Consider the following 20,577-nt stretch of genomic DNA (forward strand, 5'->3'; position numbering starts at 1 on the left):
TTTGCATTTCCCTAATGACTACTGATGTTGAACATAAAAATTTTCATCTGCCTATTAGCCATCTACTTGTTTTTTTTAATGTTTATTCAAGTCTTTTGCCCATTTTTCAAATTGAGTGTCTTTTTATATTGAAATGTAAGAGCTCTTTATATGTACTGGATACAAGTCATTGAGCAGATACATGATTTGCAAATATTTTTCCCATTCCACAGCTTGCTTTTTAAAATATTTTTCTTAGTGATATCTTTTGATACTACGGAAGTCAATCTAAGTTACCAGAGATATTTAAATTTTAAACTAAAGCAAAATTTCACAGTATAAGATATAAATTTATTATATTTCTCTGGTTTATTTTCATATACTAGAAATGCTGTATAAACATTTTCTGTTTACAATAGTAATAAAATTTTTACCGACTGGACTGGGAAACAAAGTGATTTATTCAAAGAAAAACAGCAAAGGTCTAGTGGGATAAGTGACGGTAGGCATGAATAAAGAAGAGAGAAATCTTGGTTAAGAAGGATCAATATAGTGAAGGTGACATATTTTTAAAGTGAATATATAGATTCAATTCAACAAACATTTTTAGTTTACATATTAATAATTCTATTCGATATGAAACAAAGTATAAGACATCATCTTCTATCTGAAGAAATTTATAAGTATTGAGACACTGGAGTCACTGTGGGAAAGAGTTAGCTTGAATTTCTACCTCATGCCATATGCTGTAATAAGCCTCAAGTGAATCATCTGTTTATTCACTCTGTTTTGGTTATCTATTACTGCATAGCAAATCACTCAAAACTAAGTGGTGTAAAACAACAACAATAATTTGTTTTCAGATTTTCACCACTGAGTAAGACATTTGCTTTATGTGTTCCATATATGGCTTTTATTATGTTGAATTAATTTCCTTCTAGTCATAGTTCTTTGAGTTTTATTTTGGTGGTTATGCTCTCTTAATTTTTTTATTTTTATTTTTTGGAAAAAAATATGAAAACAAGTATATGTATGTAGATGCATGACTGGGTCATTGAGAGTTTTTAACATTGAGTGTTCATTTTATTGAATTTTGTCAAATGCTTTTTCTCCATCAATTGAGATGGTCATGTGGGTTTTCCCCTCCATTCTCTTAATGTGATATAGTACATTGATCAATAGATGTTGAACTATCCTTGCATTCTGAGAATAAATCCCACTTGGTTGTGTATAGGGTTTTTTTAAGATGCTGCTGGATTCAGTTTGCTAGTACTTTGAGGATTTTTGCATCAATGCTCATAAGGGATACTGACCTGTAGTTCTTTTTGTGTAGAGTCTTTCTCTGGCTTTGGTATCAGGGTAATGCTGGTCTCATAGAATGAGTTTGGAAGTGTTCCCCCCTTTCAATTTTTTGAAAAGTTTGAGAAGAACTGGTGTTATGAAAAGATCAGTTTGCATTTTAACAAAGTGGGGAATATTGTGTTGGACTGCTTTGAATATATATAACCAAAAGAAAGAAAAAAATCTTTTAGGCAATTAAGCGTGCCCTGTCTTTCCCAGTCTTTCCTGTTCCACTGTAAGTGGGCTAGGCCCAAGTTAGGACAACACTTTCACTCCCAGGAATCATGGATGAGTGGATTCTCTTTTTCATTCCTCTCTAGAAATCAGTTCCAGTGTCATTCCTTCATCTTGTTTTGAACAGAAAGTTAACTCCTACAACCATTCATTCACCTATTTCAGACTGACACTGAGAGGCTTTGGTCATTTCCAAGGTCTAAAGCTAATTCAAAAGATTAAAAATAGCCTCTTTGAGAATAACTTAAGATTCAGAATAAGACCTCCATAAGTGATCAATACTGTGGCTTATTTCTAAATGTTCCTGGGTTATGTGAGATGTCCCTATAGGGTAAAAACTCCCCATACACTTGCTTAAGCTGTCTGGAGTTGACTTTTGGTTGGTTGCAACAAGAGACTTAGCCAATCGCAATCAATTCTGTAATATTTCAGTTAACCCAGAAGGAAGCCCCACACCTTTTATCCATAACTCTTAATTTTTCTATTCTCCTCCATTCCTAGGCAACCACTAATTTACTTACTGTTTTTATGGATTTGTCTGCTTGGGGTATTTGGAACCATATAATATGTGGTGCTTTTTGTCTGACTTCTTTCACTTAGAGTAGTTTTCAAGTCTTATCCAGGTGTTTTATAGCATGTGTCAGTTTTTAATTCCTTCTTATTGCTGAATAATATTCCATCATATGGATATGCCATATTTTATTTATTCATTCCTCAGTTGACTGACATTTGGATTGTTTTTATTTTGGGGGGTATTATGAACAATGCTGTTATGAACTTCAATGTGTAAGATTGTATGAAGACACGTATTTTTATTTATTTTGGCTATACACCTAAGAGTAGAATTTCTGAGTGTTAAATTGTCCTTATCCTCCAGTCCTGCCTGCCTCTGTTACTCCATATTCCTGGCTTTGGCAACAGATCTTATCTTGCCCAACTTCTGACCTTGGCCAATAGCCTGTAGCCTATTTTAGGTTTTCCTTTTCCCATAAAGGACCCAGAGCTCCTTAGTTACTCTAGTTCCTCATCTCCATCTTACCTATCTTCATAGCTCCCAACAACTCAGCCCCTAGTCTACTTGCATGCTCAGTGCTGCCCCACTTCCCGTACTCCATAGGGAGTATGAACTGTAACAGTTCTCAGTTTGAATCCTGACTCAACCACTATATGGCTATGTGGTAATCCATTTCCTGAGGACTTACCATCTGCCAGGCATTAGGCCAGATGCTTTACATACATGATCTCATTTAATCTCAGCTCTTATGTGTTTTAACTGTTATTATCATGCCTATTTTTCAGATAAGTAAACTGAGACTCAGAGAGTTCAAATGCATGCCTGAGGTCAAGTAGCCATGGCCTCCATTCAAACCTGTCCTCCTTTGAGAGTTGGGATATTGCCTCATTCTCGTCCCATCAAAACTTGCTGGTCCTATGGCTGACAAGTATAGATGAAAAATGTTTAACAGCACTAGTAAGGAAAAAAATGCAATTTACAATTCGTCCCTTAACAAATTGGCAAAGATTTTAAAAGTCCTTGGTGAGGATGAAGGGAAGCGACGCTGATGGACATGTGTACTGATAGTCTTTTTTGGAGGTCAGTTGAGTTATATGTAATAAAAGCCTTAATGATGTACTTATCTTTTGGTTCTGGAATTCCAAGTCAAAAAATTTATTCTAAGAGAATGTATGTGGACAAAGAATTGGCAATATCAATTCTCAATGTATATTTGAGTTTATAAAATATGTAGATCCCGTGTTTATTTTTTCAGAAAAGAAAAAATATACATAGTATACGTAAATGCATGGAAAAATGTGCAGTAAAGCCACCAGAAGAAGATACTGATATGGGTGACTCTGAGTGGTGGGATTAAGAATGACTCTTTATTTTCTTCCTTTGCATCTCTAAATTTAAATTTTTTCTTTAATAAATATATGCAATTTTAGGGAAAATATAATGCTGTATATTTATTGTATATTAATGCTGAGATAAATTTATCTTCTTTGTAGACAAAACAAGAATTCCTTTGTAGGGAGAAGTCTCACTTTGTTGGAATATCAGAGAAACTGATAGGTCTTCCTGAAACACTAGCTCAAGTAGACAAGCTGGAGCTTGTCAGGAAATCCAAGAAGCCAAGCATGACCAGCCATGGAAGTGGGACCATGGAGGGGAGAGTTCTGTGAATAGCTGTTGTTGCTACTACATCTGTGGGTTTGCAGCTAAATATCCACTGGTGGGTCTAGGGCCACTGTTGGTCAGCAGGGCAGCATTTGGAAAGATGAGTTGTTCAGGGGGCAAAGAAGAGTGAGGACAAACAGGCACCTTCCAGGACCCCTGAATATGTTCTTCACTGTCTCTAATTCCTATGTCTCGTCAGTGGTAAGTGGCTGTTGATTGACCTCCATCTTCCAAATGCTGTGCAGTTTCCTCTTTGAGTCATTTCTAACTGGGAAACTTACAAGGAAGAGGATTCTAAGGAAGTTTCTAGTTTACAAGTTGACAACAGCACAATCTAGCATAGATTCATAGTCTGAATAGTCAAAGAACTCCAAAAAATCAATCAGAAAACCTTAATACAGCACTGCTTAAAAATGAATGAAACAGACACTCTCAAAAGAAGATATCCAAATGGCCAGTCAGCATTAGGGAAATACAGATTAAAACCATAATTGTCTACCACCATACACCTATCATAATACCAAATGTTGGTGAAAATACAGACAATGGGAACTCTTAAACATTGCTAGTGGGAATTTACATTGATTCAACTACTTTTTAAAAACCTTTTCAAGATCTATTAAGCTAAAAATATGAATATCTTATAATCCAGTAATTCTACTCCTTGTTATAAACTTAAGTGAAATAAGTGCAAAGATCCACCAAAAGATATATTTATTTTCAAGAATGTTCATAGCATTCTTATTCATGATAGCTTCAAACTGGTAACAGCCCACATTGTCATCAAAAGGTGAATGAGCAAATATATTATAATGTATACATAAAATGGAATGCTACACAGCAAAGAAAAAGAATGAAGTACTGTACATGAAGCTGTATAGCTGAATCTCACCAATAAATTGAGTGAAAGAAGTCAGATCAAGAGTACAAAAACAGAAAACTGATGATGAGAGTCAGAGTAGTGGTAACCTCTGTGTTGACCGGAAAGGATGGGGGAGCCTTCTGGAGTGCTGTAAATGTTCTACACTGATCTGAGTAGGAGTCACATGAGTGTATACATAGGCACAAATTCATTGAAGTGTACACCCTGATGATACATATACTTTATGTACACTACTGTATGCAGTCTTTTATATCCCAATTTAAAAATTTTTAAAGGAATCTTTATCAGTAAAACATTCTAGGCAGCAAATACTATTGAAACTACTATCCTATACTAAGTTGGGCTATGGCAATGGGAGGAAGATGGAACTGATGAAGTCCATCATGATTTTGTATTAGGAAGATGTGTGGGATTGGAGTAGGTAGAGTGAGTGAACTTTCAGGTTCTGGCAAGTGCTGTAATTATTGTTTTTTAGAGGGTGTTGTGTTGAATATGTACAACAGATGCCCCTATGTCCACAATCAGGGTTTGGATGGTCTAAAGCATCTACTTGAGTAGTGCCATTGCAGAATCCAACATAAGGGTGACCTTACCTGAGAAGACCATAGCCAGCTGTTCCTGTGGAACAGGCTACCCCTGTGTTTGGCACCTTAGGAGCAGGCACCAGGCAGCTCTGGACTTTAGCAGGTGCACTTCCATCTAGATGTCTGCTGGCTGCACTTCCTTGGTTGTCCTAAAAGGCCACAGTAGAAGAAGGATGGCTATAAAGTTCCTGAGCAGGAGGATTCTTGAGATAGGATATCTTTTGCTTCCCATCACTCTTAACATACATAGATCCTCTCTGAGAATGGCAGTGCTAATGATATTAGCTGATTGATGTCTGGAAGGTGTGGAAGCAAACTTGTTAAAAAAGAGGGTCCACTTAGGCTGCCAAGCTGAAACCTCCAGGTTTGTCCCATCTACTGTAGGCAACAATATCCACCCTCCAGACCAGATGCAATACTGGGCTCCCTGATATGCTTTCTACACCTGTGTGGCTGCCTTGGTAGCAAGTTCTCTTAGGGGTAGTTGACTTCAGCTAAATCTGAGAAGAAGCACATGAGTGAGGTGCCCAGGCTGGGACCCTTTTATTCAGGATAAACATCAGTGTGGAGAGTATCATTTTCTCTCAGGGAAACTTATTTGGGCTTCCATGGGCAAAGATCCAGATGGAAGTAAATTGATTTTGTTTGTTTGTTTCAATTCCTAAAACACTGTAACAAATGTTAGATAGATGTCTTTCCTCTTGGAAGTTGGTTATAGGTAGTCAGGACAGTAAAATGTTGGTAAAACTACAGTTGGTTGCAGAAACCTTGGGCATACTCTATTTATGACTTTATATCCTGCATTTTTCACTTAACATTATATTATAAACATTTCCAACATTCTTCAAAAAAAATCCTTTTGAATGGCTGCATAATCACCCATCATGAATGTGCTAGGATTTGCTTAACTCATTTCTTTGTTATTGAGTATTTCCATTGTTTCCAACTTTTGCTATTATAAATGATTCTGTAATGAAAACCTCTGACTTGGAAAAGGCAAATCAGTTTGTTCTGGGGATTAATTCCCAAGACTGAAATGATCACATAAAGGGTGTGAGCATTTTAAATGTCTTGATATTGATTGCTTATCAAAAAAGTTTGTGCCAGTTTATCTTCCGGGACATATCTTAAATTGTGTCTTGGGCATTGGTGTAGTTATGTGTGCTCCTATTGGGACAAAAGCCTTGGGCTGGAGTCCGTTGGGCATGACTGAGCCATTGACCTATACATTGTTCTTACTAGCACCTGCCTAGAGGTCTGACCCTGTTCTGCACACCTCTAACTACTGTCTCAAGTTTGGTTCCAACCCTGTAAACCTCCCATAACCATGGTGCTGCTAGCCCCTACTCTAAGCATCAATCCTCATTGCTAAGATTCCTGCTTCTACATCCCATAGGTCTCTTGTATTTGATGGACCTGCAATTCCAGTTTGCCCACCCTCCTGGATATAGTGGTTTGTACAGATGACTAATCATGCACAAGCCAGGCTCTCCCTCAGGTAAGCCTCTCCCTGCTAAAGCCCTGCTTATTTCTAGCTCATTTTAAAGAACAAACGTTATGGTATCGGGTAGATCTCAGTTCAGATATTTACTTTTCTAAGTCCTAGATATGTCCTTGAATCTCAGTTTCCTCATCTGTAAACAGGGGTAATAAGATGTAGTGATCTTTATTAGTTTGTATTTTTTTTTGCCATAACAAGTATATACAAGTACAATTATAGGAAATGTTTTAGAAATTATGTTCAATGTTTTAGAAACCATAACTTTGCCTTAAATGAGGCTACAATGACCAACTAAAAAAGTTGTATCATCTTCTTTTTGGCCTGTAACAATATCAACTTAATTGGAATCATCCTGCTATATTAAAAAAAAAATCTGATTGGCAGTTAAATATCTCTGATTTAAAAATTGATAAACAAGGTACTTAATATATCTTATTAAGTATTTGATAGGGTAAGAAAAATGTTTACAGTATGAGTTCCATAATGGAAAAACAATGAAAATTTAAAGCTGCTTTTGCTCTGTGTAAATCCAATCTTCCTCCAAGGCCCGGGATAAACCCTACCTTACCCATGAAATATTCTTAACTAATGTCCTTTTTAATCATGTCTTGCATTATTTTCTCGTGCATTTTGTACATTTACATTTTGTGTCCCTAAGAAGATAATAAGCCACTTATATTTATCCCCCAAAACCTAGGGTCAGACCCAAAGTAGGTGCTCAGTTATTGAGCAGTGACCATAGATAGCATAGTGCACAAACGAGCCCTCAATACTCAATGTGCGTGATGTTGGTGAGTTTATGTTTGTAAAAAAGGAATAGAACATTTAAAGAGAATAGACATTTTACATATATTTAGCTTTCCAGTCCATGAACATACTATGTTGCTCTATTTAGTTTTTCTTTGATTTTTTTCTTAGCATTTTATAATAATAATTATTTATTTTTATTTAATCCCATTGTAGTAAAAAAAATCTTGTTATGATTTCAGTTCTTTTATGATAGTTGGTGGTGTCTGTAAGTTGTATATTCTTGCTGATTTTCTATCTACTTGTTCTCTTGGTTACTGAGAGAGAAATACTGAAGGCTCCAACTATAATTGTGGATTTGCCCACAACTTTTAATTCTGTCAGTTTCAGCTTCTTTCATTTTGAAGCTCTGTTGTTAAGTCCATACACCTTTAAGACTATTTTGTCTTCTTAATGAATTGACTCTTTTATCCTTATGTAAAATCTCTCCTTATTCCTGGTTAAATTTCCTTGCTTTGAAATCTATTTTGTTTTATTAGTAAAGCTACTCCAGTTTTCTTTTGATTGTGTTTGCCTGGCACACCTTTTTCTATCATTTTACTTTTTACCTACTCTATTATTTTACTTAAAGTAAGTTTCTTGTACACAGCATATAGCTAGTTGGGTCTTGTTATTTTATTCAATCTGACAATTCTGTCTTTCAATGAATGTGCTTAGACTATTTACTCACATATAGTATAATTATTGATATATTTGAATTTAGGTCTACCATTTTACTACTAATTTTCTGTTTGTGGCCTCTTTTGCTCTGTTTCCTCTTTCCTACCTTTTCTTTTTGGATTATTATTTTTTTTAAATGATTTTTGGCCACATCGCTTCATATGGTCTTTTTTAGTAGTTGCTCTAGGGATTACAATATACACACTTAACTTTTCACAATATTTTTAGAATTAATATTAACTACTTCAAGCCGAATGGAGAAATTTCACCACCACGTAAGTCTCTACCTTTCCCACTTTACAATGGAGTTGTCATAGGTAATACATTTACATATGTTGAAAACCACACTCAACAATATTACAATTTTTGCTTTCAACTGTCATACATGATTTAACAAAGTTAAGGGGAGAAAACAGTCTACTGTATTACCCAGACTTGCCATTTCTATAATTTTTTCTCCATTCCTGAAATTTCACATTTCCATCTAGAATCATCTCCCTTATACTTGAAGATTTTACTTTAGCATTTCTTTTAGAGAAGGTCTGATGGCAACACATTTTCTTATTTTTCTTTCACTAGTAATTTGACCTTTATTCCTGAAGGTATTTTCACTGGATGTAGAATTTTAGGTTGATAGTTCTTTTCTTTCACATAGTAAAGTCTTTGTTCCAGTGGCTTCTGATCTACATGGTTTCTAATGAGAAACCTGAAGTTATTCTGATCATTATTCTCCTATATGATATGCATTGTTTTTCTCTAAGAGCTTTCAAGATTTTTAATTTGTGTTTGGTTTTCAGTAGTTTGATTATAATACATCTGAGCATGTATGTCTTTGAGTTTACCCTTTGGAGTTGACAGAGTTTCTTGAATCTGTACATTTATGCTTTTCACCAAATTTGTGAAGTTTTCAGCCACTGTTTCCTCAAATTTACTTTTGCAACACACTCACTTCTCCCCTGAGATTCCAGTGACGCAAATGTTAGATGTTTTTGTATTGTCCCACAGGTTTCCTAAGCCTCTATTCATTTACAAACACATCCCCAATGTTTTGTTTCTCTGTTGTTCAGATTGCATAATTTTTATTGATCAATCTTCAAGTTCATGGACTCTTTCTCTGTCATCTCCATTTTATGATTGAACTCAACTAACTATATGATTTTTAAAAAAATTTTTGGTTATTGTATTTTTCAGTTCTAAAATTTCCATTTGGTTCATTTTATAGCCTCTATTTCTCTACTGCAACTTTCCCTTTTTCCGTTTATTTTAATAATGTTCATCTTACTTCTTGGAGCATGGTTATAATAGTTGCTTAAAATCGTTTGATCCCTATAATATCTAAATCATCTCAGAGTTGGCTTCCATTAGTTGTCTTTTCCCAGATAATTGTTGAGATTTTTCTTGTTTTTCTATTTTGAATAATCTTGGATTGTATCCTAGACATTTTGAATATTGTGTTTTGAAACTGTATTTTGTTTAAATCCTATGGAGAATTTTTATATTTTAATTTATATTATTTTATTTTATTTTATTTTATTTTATTTAGCAGACAGTCAACCTGTTTAGCTCAGGTTACAAGTTTCAACCCACCTTCTGTGTTTCAATGTAAGTTTATCTTTTAAGTTTTTGCAGTGCTATTTGGATCAATCCCTTATATGCACCACCTGGGGACTAGTCGTGTTCCTAAGCAGTGGTCAGCCTCATGATTCACTTCTCGTAGCATTGCTATTCTATTTAAGGTCAGATCGATGGATCCACAACTTGGGTGTAAGCCAAGGAGTTCATGCAGAACTTTTGTTGAACTCTTTCCTCTCTACAATCTCTATATTCTCCAGCTCTCAGAGACCCCTCTTTCTGTACCCTGGCTATAAAGTTGATGCTTTGTTCTCCTTGTTCTGCTATGCACTTCCCTTGGCTGGGTTTACCTCTGGGGCTAAGGAATGGGATGATATATATAGGAAAAAGCAACAGGAATTTCTGCATGCTCTCTCTCTTCAGACCATAGTTCCTCTAAACAGAGAGAGATATTCCCTTATCTCAGATTGTAGGTGTCCACTGCCTCACTACCACCACCACAGGATTGCAACTCCAGACTTGCCTTGCTTGCCTGAGGGCTTTGACAGAAGGGAAAGAAAAGAAAAAGGATGTTTCCTTCACTCTCTCTGACCTGTAGAGGTTCTAATTCCATTCCTTGAACCTGAAAGAGAAGGATTCTCTTGGAGCACTTTGTCTATATCTGGTGCACCGATCTGGGATTTGGGCTCCCTTTGAGTTCAGGCTGGTAGATATGGGAGAGAAAAACCAGGAAACTTATTGCTAGATTCGTAATACTTTTGAGTCCTGGTTTCCTTCTGCAAGGAATGGGAATGATATCTGCTGTCATTCACTTTTCAGAGCCTTCAGACTGTCCAACTTTGTTCTTCTTTATCAAGATTATATTGACTATTCTAGGTTCTTTGTATTTCCATATCAATTTTAGGATCAAGTTTTTAATTTCTATTTAAAAAAAAAACCCTTTCTAATGGAGAATTGACATCTTAGCAACCTTTATTCTTCCAATCCATGAACATGGCATATTTTTGCATTTATTTAAGGCCCTCTTTGACTTCTCTAAGCAATGGTTTGTAGATATTAGTGTAAATGTCTTGCACATATTTTGTAAAGCTTATTCATAAATATGTTTTAAGGCTTGGATGCTATTGTAAGTGGTATTTTTGAAATTTAATTTTCTGTTTTTTCATTGCTACTGTATAGAAATACAATTGATTTTCACATACTGCCCTTGTTTCCTAAAACTTGCTAAGTTTACATGTTAAATAAGATAGGTTTTTGAAGATTCCTTAAGATTTTTTACTAGTAAAATCATGTAATCTGTCCATAAAGACAGTTTTATTTTTTTCTTAATATATATATATATATTTTTTTTTTTCATTTCTTTTTTCCCTCTCATTTCATTGGCTGGAACCTACCAAAAAATTTTTCGAATTTTTGTTTCATTTGTTTTAGCTCTTTTTTTTTTCTTCTACTTATTTTGGATTTAGTTTGCTCATTTTTTCTAACTTCTTACCATGGAAGCTTAAATTACTGATTTTAAGTAATTTGTTCTTTAGTAAAAATTACTTAATTTTTAAACTTCCCCCTCATCACTGCTTTAGCTGAATCCCACAAATTTTGATATGATGTACCTTTATTATCATTCAGTTTGAGATTTTGTATTTTTTCTTGTAATTTTTTCTTTGATTCATTGTTAAGTAAGCATGTTGTTTAATGTCTAAATACTTGGAGATATTCTAGATATCTTTTTGTAATTTAATTCCATTTTAGTTAAATTGCAGTCAGAGAACATAGTCTATATCATTTTAACTTTAAAAATTTATTGTGCCTTAGACTATAGCTCATTTGTGATGAATATTTCATGTGCACATGGGAAGAATGGGTTCTGCAATTGTTCAGTGTAGTATTCTATAAATGTCAAAAGATTGAGTTGGTAGCATTATTTAAATTTTAGTCTCACTGATTTCCTGTGTATTTGTTCTATTAGTTAAATAAGAGAGGAGTGTTAAGATACTCAAATATAATTATGAACTTACATTTTTTCTTTTGGTTTTACCAGTTTTTGGTGTAAGTTGAATGGCTGTTGTTAACTACACACACATTCTGATTATGTCTTCTTGATGGAGTGATCCTTTTATCATTATAAAATTTCCCTTTTTATGTCTGGTAATCTCCCCGTCTGGAAGTCAGTTGTTTGATATTAAGCACAACCCCCTAGCTTTCATAAGAATATGTTTGCATAATTATTGGTATTTGCATAAATTTCCATGTGATTAGTGTTTGCATGGTGTATTTTTTTTGTTCTTATACTTTTAATCTCTCTGGGTCACTTATTTATTTATTTATTTATTTATTTACATTTTTTATTGATTCATAATCATTTTACAGTGTTGTGTCAAATTCCAGTGTTCAGCAAAATTTTTCAGTCATTCATGGACATATACACACTCACTGTCACATTTTTTTCTCTGTGATTTATCATAACATTTTGTGTATATTTCCCTGTGCTATACAGTGTAATCTTGTTTATCTATTCTACAATTTTGAAATCCCAGTCTATCCCTTCCCACCCTCTACCCCCACCCAGTAACCACAAGTCTGTATTCTCTGTCCATGAGTCTATTTCTGTCCTGTATTTATGCTTTGTTTTTGTTTTTTAGATTCCACATATGAGCGATCTCATATGGTATTTTTCTTTCTCTTTCTGGCTTACTTCACTTAGAATGACATTCTCTAGGAGCATCCATGTTGCTGCAAATGGCATTATGTTGTCGGTTTTTATGGCTGAGTAGTATTCCATTGTATAAATATACCACATCTTCTTTATCCAGTCACCTGTTGATGGACATTTAGGTTGTTTCCATGTTTTGGCTATTGTAAATAGTGCTGCTATGAACATTGGGGTGCAGGTGTCATCCTGAAGTAGATTTCCTTCTGGGTACAAGCCCAGGAGTGGGATTCCTGGGTCATATGGTAAGTTTATTCCTAGTCTTTTGAGGAATCTCTACACTGTTTTCCATAGTGGCTGCACCAAACTGCATTCCCACCAGCAGTGTAGGAGGGTTCCCCTTTCTCCACAGCCTCTCCAGCATTTGTCATTTTTGGATTTTTGAATGACGGCCATTCTGACTAGTGTGAGGTGATACCTCACTGTAGTTTTGATTTGCATTTCTCTGATAATTAGTGATATTGAACATTTTTTCATGTGCTTTTTGATCATTTGTATGTCTTCCTTGGAGAATTGCTTGTTTAGGTCTTCTGCCCATTTTTGGATTGGGTTGTTTATTTTTTTCTTATTGAGTTGTATGAGCTGCTTATATATTTTGGAGATCAAGCCTTTGTCGGTTTCACTTGCAAAAATTTTCTCCCATTCCGTAGGTTTTCTTCTTGTTTTATTTCTGGTTTCCTTTGCTCTGCAGAAGCTTGTAAGTTTCATTAGGTCCCATTTGTTTATTCTTGCTTTTATTTCTTCTAGGAGAAAATTTTTGAAATGTATGTCAGATAATGTTTTGCCTATGTTTTCCTCTAGGAGGTTTATTGTATCTTGTCTTATGTTTAAGTCTTTAATCCATTTTGAGTTGATTTTTGTATATGGTGTAAGGGTGTGTTCTAGCTTCATTGTTTTACATGCTGCTGTCCAGTTTTCCCAACACCATTTGCTGAAGAGACTGTCTTTATTCCATTGTATATTCTTGCCTCCTTTGTCGAAGATGAGTTGACCAAAAGTTTGTGGGTTCATTTCTGGGCTCTCTATTCTGTTCCATTGGTCTATATGTCTGTTTTGGTACCAATACCATGCTGTCTTGATGACTGTAGCTCTATAGTATTGTCTGAAGTCTGGGAGAGTGATTCCTCCAGCCTCTTTCTTTCTCTTCAGTAATGCTGTAGCAATTCTAGGTCTTTGATGGTTCCATATAAGTTTTATTATGATTTGTTCTAGTTCTGTGAAATATGTCCTGGGTAATTGGATAGGGATTGCATTAAATCTGTAGATTGCTTTGGGCAGTGTGACCATTTTAACAATATTGATTCTTCCAATCCAAGAGCATGGAATATCTTTCCATTTTTTAAAGTCTTCTTTAATTTCCTTCATCAATGGTTTATAGTTTTCTGTGTATAATTCTTTCGCCTCCTTGGTTAGATTTATTCCCAGATATTTTATTACTTTGGGTGCTATTTTAAAGGGGATTGTTTCTTTACTTTCTTTTTCTGTTGATTTATCGTTAGTGTAAAGAAAGGCAACTGATTTTTGAACATTAATTTTGTAACCTGCTACCTTGCTGAATTCTTCGATCAGCTCTAGTAGCTTTTGTGTGGACCTTTTAGGGTTTTCTATATATAGTAACATGTCGTCAGCATATAATGACACTTTTACCTCTTCTTTTCCAATTTGGATCCTTTTTATTTCTTTCTCATGCCTGATTGCTGTGGCTAGGACTGCCAGGACTATATTGAATAGGAGTGGTGATAGTGGGCATCCTTGTCTTGTCCCAGATTTTAGTGGGAAGCTTTTGAGTTTTTCACCATTGAGAACTATGCTGGCTGTAGGTTTGTCATATATAGCTTTTATTATGTTGAGATATGTTCCCTCTATACCCACTTTGGCGAGAGTTTTTATCATAAATGGGTGTTGAATTTTATCAAATGCTTTTTCTGCATCGATTGAGATGATCATGTGGTTTTTGTCCTTTCTCTTGTTGATGTGATATATATTGAAAAAACAATGGATCAATGAGGAAATCAAAGCTGAAATTAAAATATACCTTGAGACAAATGATAATGAAAGCACAACCACTCAAAACCTATGGGACACAGCAAAGGCAGTGCTAAGAGGGAAGTTTATAGCGATACAGGCCTTCCTCAAAAAAGAAGAACAATCTCAAATAAACAAGTTAACCCACCACCTGAATCAATTAGAAAAAGAAGAACAAAAAGCCCCAAAAAGCAGCAGAAGGAAGGAAATAATAAAGATCAGAGAGGAATTAAATACAATAGAGATTAACAAGACCATAGAAAAAAATCAACCAAACCAAAAGCTGGTTTTTTGAAAAAGTTAATAAAATCGACAAACCTCTGGCCAAACTCACAAAGAAGAAAAAAGAGAGAGCACAGATTAGCAAAATAAGAAAGGAAAATGGAGAAATTACAACAAACAAAATAGAAATACAAAATATCATACGAGAATATTATGAAAAACTATATGGAACCAAACTGGATAACCTAGAGGAGATGGACAAGTTTCTGGAAACATACTGTCCACCAAATTCACATATAATTTAAGAAATTTATAATAATATATTTTCATTCCCCTCCATCCTTCGCACTGTTGTTTACATTTTACTTCTACATGCATCATACACCCTGCAAGACGTTATTTTGCTTTTTCAAATAACGATCTTTTAAAGAAATTAATAAATTAAGATAATCGCCTTTTACATTTACTTCCATATTTACCATTTCTAGTACTCTTTATTTTTTATTCTGTCATTTACTCATGCATCCACCTGGCATTTTCTTTCAGCCTGGACTCTATTAAAATTTTCTTAAAGAGCATGCCTACTGGCAATGAATTCTCTGAGCTTTATTGGAAATGCCTGTATTTCACCTTCACTTTTGAAAGGTATTTTTGCTTGATAAAGATTCTGGTTTGACAGAGTAAATTTTTTTTCACAGCACTTTAAGTGATTGTTACATTGTGTTCTGGCTTGCATTATTTCTGAAAAGAAGCAAGGAGGTATATTTATCATTATTCCTCTATGTATATATGTTTTTCCCCTCTGGCTGCTTTTAAGATTTTTTTTCATTGGTTTTAAGAAATTTGATAATGATACTCTTCAGTGTGTTTTCTTTTTTTAACCTTCTTGGAGTTCTTTGAGCTTCTTGGGTCTGTGAGTTAATATCTTGGAAAATTTGAAAAAAAATTGACCATTATTCATGTGCCCTATTGCAACCATTATTCAGATGTTTTTCTGCCTCTCTCTCTCCTATCTTTCCTTCTGGTACATGAATTTCACAGGTAGTAGATGGCCTGATATTCTCCAATAGATCACTAAGACTTTGTTAACAATTTTATAGTCTTTTTTCCTCTGTGTGCTTCAGTTTGGATAGTGTCTATTGCCATATCTTCAAGTGCATTGTTCTTTCTTCTCTGTGTCTCTGACTGCTGTTTAACTTATCCACTGAAATTTTCAATTCATATATTTTATTTTTTAGTTCCAGAATTTTTATTCAGTTGTTTTCTGCACTTTCCATTTTCTATTGAGATTTTCTAATTGTTACTTTGTTGTGTTAATCTGTTCCTTAAAATAGTTGAACTGTTGTAATAGTTTAGTAAATATAATAAAACAGTTTATAATACTGTTTTAAAGTTCTTGTTGATAATAACATCATTTCCATCATTTTGGGGTATACCTATTGACTAATTTTTCTTTGGGTTACAGATCATACTTTTCCTGCTTCTTCACACATCTAGGAATTATATACTGGATATTATGCATGCTACATTGTTGAATGCCCAGATGTGTTTTTTTAAACTTCCATAATAGTTTGGGATTTTTTTTTTTTTGGTCAGGGAGTTAATTTGCTTGAGAATTAGCTTAACCATTTTGAGACTTGTTTTTAAGCTTTATTAGGGTGGGCGTATAGGAACCTTCACTCTGGGGCTAGATTAGTCCTTCTTCTAAGATGGGATCTATTAAGGCATCATTTTCTATAAAATATTTTCACTCTGATTGGTTTAAATTTGAAAATCTCCTAGTTCTGTATGAGTTCAGTAATTATTTAGCTCACAGCTACCTGAAGCTGTTCTTTCTCCAGCTGTTTGCCTGTCCTCTCGGAGTCTTGTCCTGTGCATGCACAGTTAAGTATTTGGCCAAAAGCTCAAGAGTATTCCTATACAGATTTCTGGAACAGTTTTGGCATCACTCCTTTGCCTCTGGTCCTTTCCCCCACAAATTCCAGATAACTAAGTAGCCCTGAGCTCTCATTTCTGTCTTGTTGTCAGAGAAACTGCTGTGCTCTGTCTAGGCTACCCTTCCTTACACCACAGTCCAGAAATTACCTCCAGGTATAAAAGCAGGCCATATGGGGCTCACCTTTTTTTTTTTTTTCCTTCTCTCTTAAGCAACATCTGAAAACAGTTATTTCATGTATTTTGTTCAGTTTTGTAGTTGTTTACAGTGAGGGTACTGGTTGAATATCAATTTTTGTCATAAATCTTTACAATATAAGAGTAAACATAAATCCTTGCCTCTAAGCTGATTTTATATTTTTAATTTTGAGAGGTAATGGAAATGTTCTAAGTCATGATTTGTGTACTAAAAATTGGTAAATTGTATTGTATGTAAATTATACCTCAGTAAAACTTATTAAAAGACAAAATAGAGACTTTTGAGCCAAAGTAATACTATTAAGTATTTCAGGCACATGAACAAGTATAGAGAATAATATAGGAAATGCCCTTATGGTTATCATTCAGATTATAAAACAAGACAATACAAATGCAGCCAGAAGTTCCTTGTGTATCCTTCCCTCCCTTACAGAGTTAACCACTATCTTGAACATTGTGTTTATTATCCTCATGCTTTTTTTTTTTTTATCATTTTACTTCATTCACAAACACACGTATGTATCGTTTAACTCTGTATCTTAACAAATATGTTACTGTTTTCACTGCTTTTAAACTTGACATAATCATTTCATCCATCTAGCTGTTTTTAAATGATGCGATAATAAATAGGCAAACCCACAAACATAATTATATTTATGTAACACCTAGCCTTGGGCCTGTCAGAAATGCATAAAGTTTACCAGACTCTTTATTTTGAACCAACTACTCTTCCCTTGGGAGAGAAAGCCACACAAATCACTGTCATTTATTCCTTTGCCCAGGGGAAAAAAATCAGTGAACACTCACTCTTGGCAAGTGGCATGAAAGGCAATTTGCAAGCCTGGACCTGTTCCAACAGCTGTAGTAAAGACTTGTGTATTGAGGGGTGACGAGGGTTTGGCGCTCCCATTGCCCTGAGTCAGCGGGCCTCCTGGTGCCTCGTGTCAGCAGTTTCTGGATAGAGAGCCACTCTCTGGACACCCTCCTGCTTTCTGCTGGATGGCGGTGAGTGTCTCAGGAAAACTGATTCCAGTGCTCAGATCCAGGCTGGACCATTAACTCTGTGAATATTAACAATCCCTTAGTAAGGGTCAGTAACATCTGTAATTCCTTCCCTATGTGACTCCTTTTTATAAGGTTCAGCTCACATGCCCTACCTCCAAGGCACAGGCTCAAATGGCATCTCCTTCCTCACGCCAGCCCTGATTCCTCCAATTCAAAATGATGGCTGCTTCTTTTGGCTTTATCTGTGCCTCTTTTATTGTTTCCTATATGTGCTGTATTTATTTCAGTACCTGTCTTATTTCCTTGGTGAAAGTCAGAGATGTGCATATGCCATTTCTCTTTATATCCATCCACTTGCCCTACCTCTTACCCTTACTCTCAGTGCTTAGTGAAACATTTAACGCAATAACTGTTTATTGAATGAATGAGTTTAACAGATACTAATTTTTGTTTCATTTTATCACACCATTAAAACAACAGAAACACATTGCTCATGAAAAGACTCTGTATACAAAGTAACAATTGTATTCTCTAGTTTAATATATAATTCCATACTTTTGGTTCAAGTAACTCCTGAAAGACAAGCCAATCCCTGCAATCACTCCAAGACCACAGCTCATAAACACAGCCGGATTCTCCAGAATAAGTTTTATTTTCTCATAACCTTTGCTTATTCTAAGTAGAGTTTCATTTTCTTTTTCATTGTTCTTTTGAGCTATAACAAGCCCCCCGGCTCTGTCCGTTTCTTGATTTCCCAACAGGTCAGTTTTGATCACTAGTAGGATGGTTAAATTTCCTGAAATGCCACACAGCTGAGCCAAAAGTTCTAAACAGAAACAAGAAGGACATCAAACAGAAGAGCCTGTTTTCAAAGTTCCCAGACCGCATGAAATTCAGAAGAATTAACTAATCTCTTTGAAGGTTAAGGAAAAATATAATCATAAAAAGTTATGAGAAACTTGTCTACATTAGCACACAACCACACACACACACTTTTTTGTGCATTTCTTTTTTCTTTTTACTTCAATCCAAGCATAATAAATTTCTGTATCATTCAGTGAAATCAGTTCTTTCAGCTGGAATGTGTGGAATTCCCATTAATAAGTAAGTAAGAGTGGAAAAGAATAAATTTGTTTATAATTTTTTACAAAAGGTATTTTTGTCAAAATAATTTAAAAATCACATGAAACTTAAAAAGTTATAAATAAAAAACAAATCTCTCCTCTCTTCCTGTCTCAGTTCTTTTCCTCAGAGACAACCACCAACACCCATTCCACCTTTTCTTCTAGTATTTCTAGAATCTATCTTTGTTTCTAAATATTATGCTTATATTATTATTTCTTGTATTATTATTATTATCTCTTACATTATTATTTCTTATATTTCTTACATATCCACCAGTGAACACATCTAGGTCTGGTGAGTTTTGGAATGTTATTCATTAGTGATTCAGTTTCTTTAATAGATACAGTCCTATTCAAATTGTCTATTTCTTATGTAAGTTTTAGCAGATTGTGTCTTTCAAGGAATTGATCCATTTCATCCAGGTTATCAAATGTGGGTGTAGAGTTGTTCATAGTATTCCTTGATTATCCTTTTTAATGCCCATGGGATCTGAGATGATGTTTCTTCTTTTATTTATGATATTAGTAATTTATGTCCTTTCTCTTTTTTTAGTTAGCCTTGCTAGAGGTTTAGCAATAATACTGATCTTTTCAAAGAATCAGCTTTTGTGTTTATTGATTTTCTCTATTTCCTGTTTTTAATTTTATTGGTTTCTAATCTAATTTTTATTATTTTTTTCCTGCTTACTTTGGATTTAATTTGTCCTCCTTTTCCTAATTTCCTAATTTTGAAGATTTTAGACCTTCATCTTTTCTAATATTAGCATTCAATGCTATAAATTTCCCTCTAAGCAAGCACACTTCCATCCCACAATTTTAATTCAAAATATTTAAAAATTTCTCGAGATTTTTCTCAATGTCTTGTGTGTTATTTAGAAGTGTGTTTAGTCTTCATTTGGGGATTTTTCCAGCTGCCTTTCCATTACTGACTTCTAGTTTAATTCCATTGTGATCTGAAAGCAAGTATTGTATGGTTTCTATTTTCTATTTTTTTAATTTAGTTTTTACTTTATGGCCCAGAATGTTATCTAGGTGAATATTTCATGTGAACTTGTGAAAAATGTGTATTCTGCTGTTGGTGATAATGATGCAATCTATAGACACTCATTATATCCAGTTGATGGTGTTCAATTCAGCTATGCCCTTACCGATTTTCTGCCTGCTGGAGCTGTTTGTTTCTGATAGAGGGGAGTTAAGGTCTCTGTCCAAACTAGTAGATTCATTTATTTCTTTTTGCAATTCTATCAGGTTTTGCTACACATATTTTTTTTTAACATTTTTTTATTGATTTATAATCATTTTACAATGTTGTGCCAAATTCCAGTGTAGAGAATAATTTTTCAGTTATACATGAACATATATATATTCATTGTCACATTTTTTTCTCTGTGCTGCACATATTTTGATGCTTCTGTTGTTAGGTGCATAATGATTCTTATATCTTCTTAAAGAATTGATCCCTTTATCATGCAATGCCTCTTTTTATCCCTGATGATTTTCCTTGCTCTGAAATCTGCTGTCTGAACTTAATAGTGTACTCCTGCTTTCTTGTCATTAGTATTAACATGGAATATCTTTCTTCATCCATTTACTTTTAATTTATAAGTGTCTTTATCTTTAAGGT

The 20,577-nt window shown here is 34.5% G+C and overlaps 1 long non-coding RNA gene across 1 annotated transcript in view; it reads left to right on the forward strand.

Moving 5' to 3' along the window:
* Positions 1-18,928, forward strand: part of LOC140696819 (uncharacterized) — a 57,520-nt gene extending 38,592 nt beyond the window's left edge. The window contains exons 3-4 of the long non-coding RNA XR_012073360.1: positions 6,594-6,695; positions 18,591-18,928. This is a non-coding gene — a long non-coding RNA (uncharacterized lncRNA). The remainder of the gene's footprint in view (positions 1-6,593; positions 6,696-18,590) is intronic.
* The last annotated feature ends 1,649 nt before the right edge of the window (positions 18,929-20,577 follow it).

Source organism: Vicugna pacos, chromosome 1 (assembly GCF_048564905.1).
Source record: "Vicugna pacos chromosome 1, VicPac4, whole genome shotgun sequence".
Lineage (NCBI taxonomy): Eukaryota > Metazoa > Chordata > Mammalia > Artiodactyla > Camelidae > Vicugna > Vicugna pacos.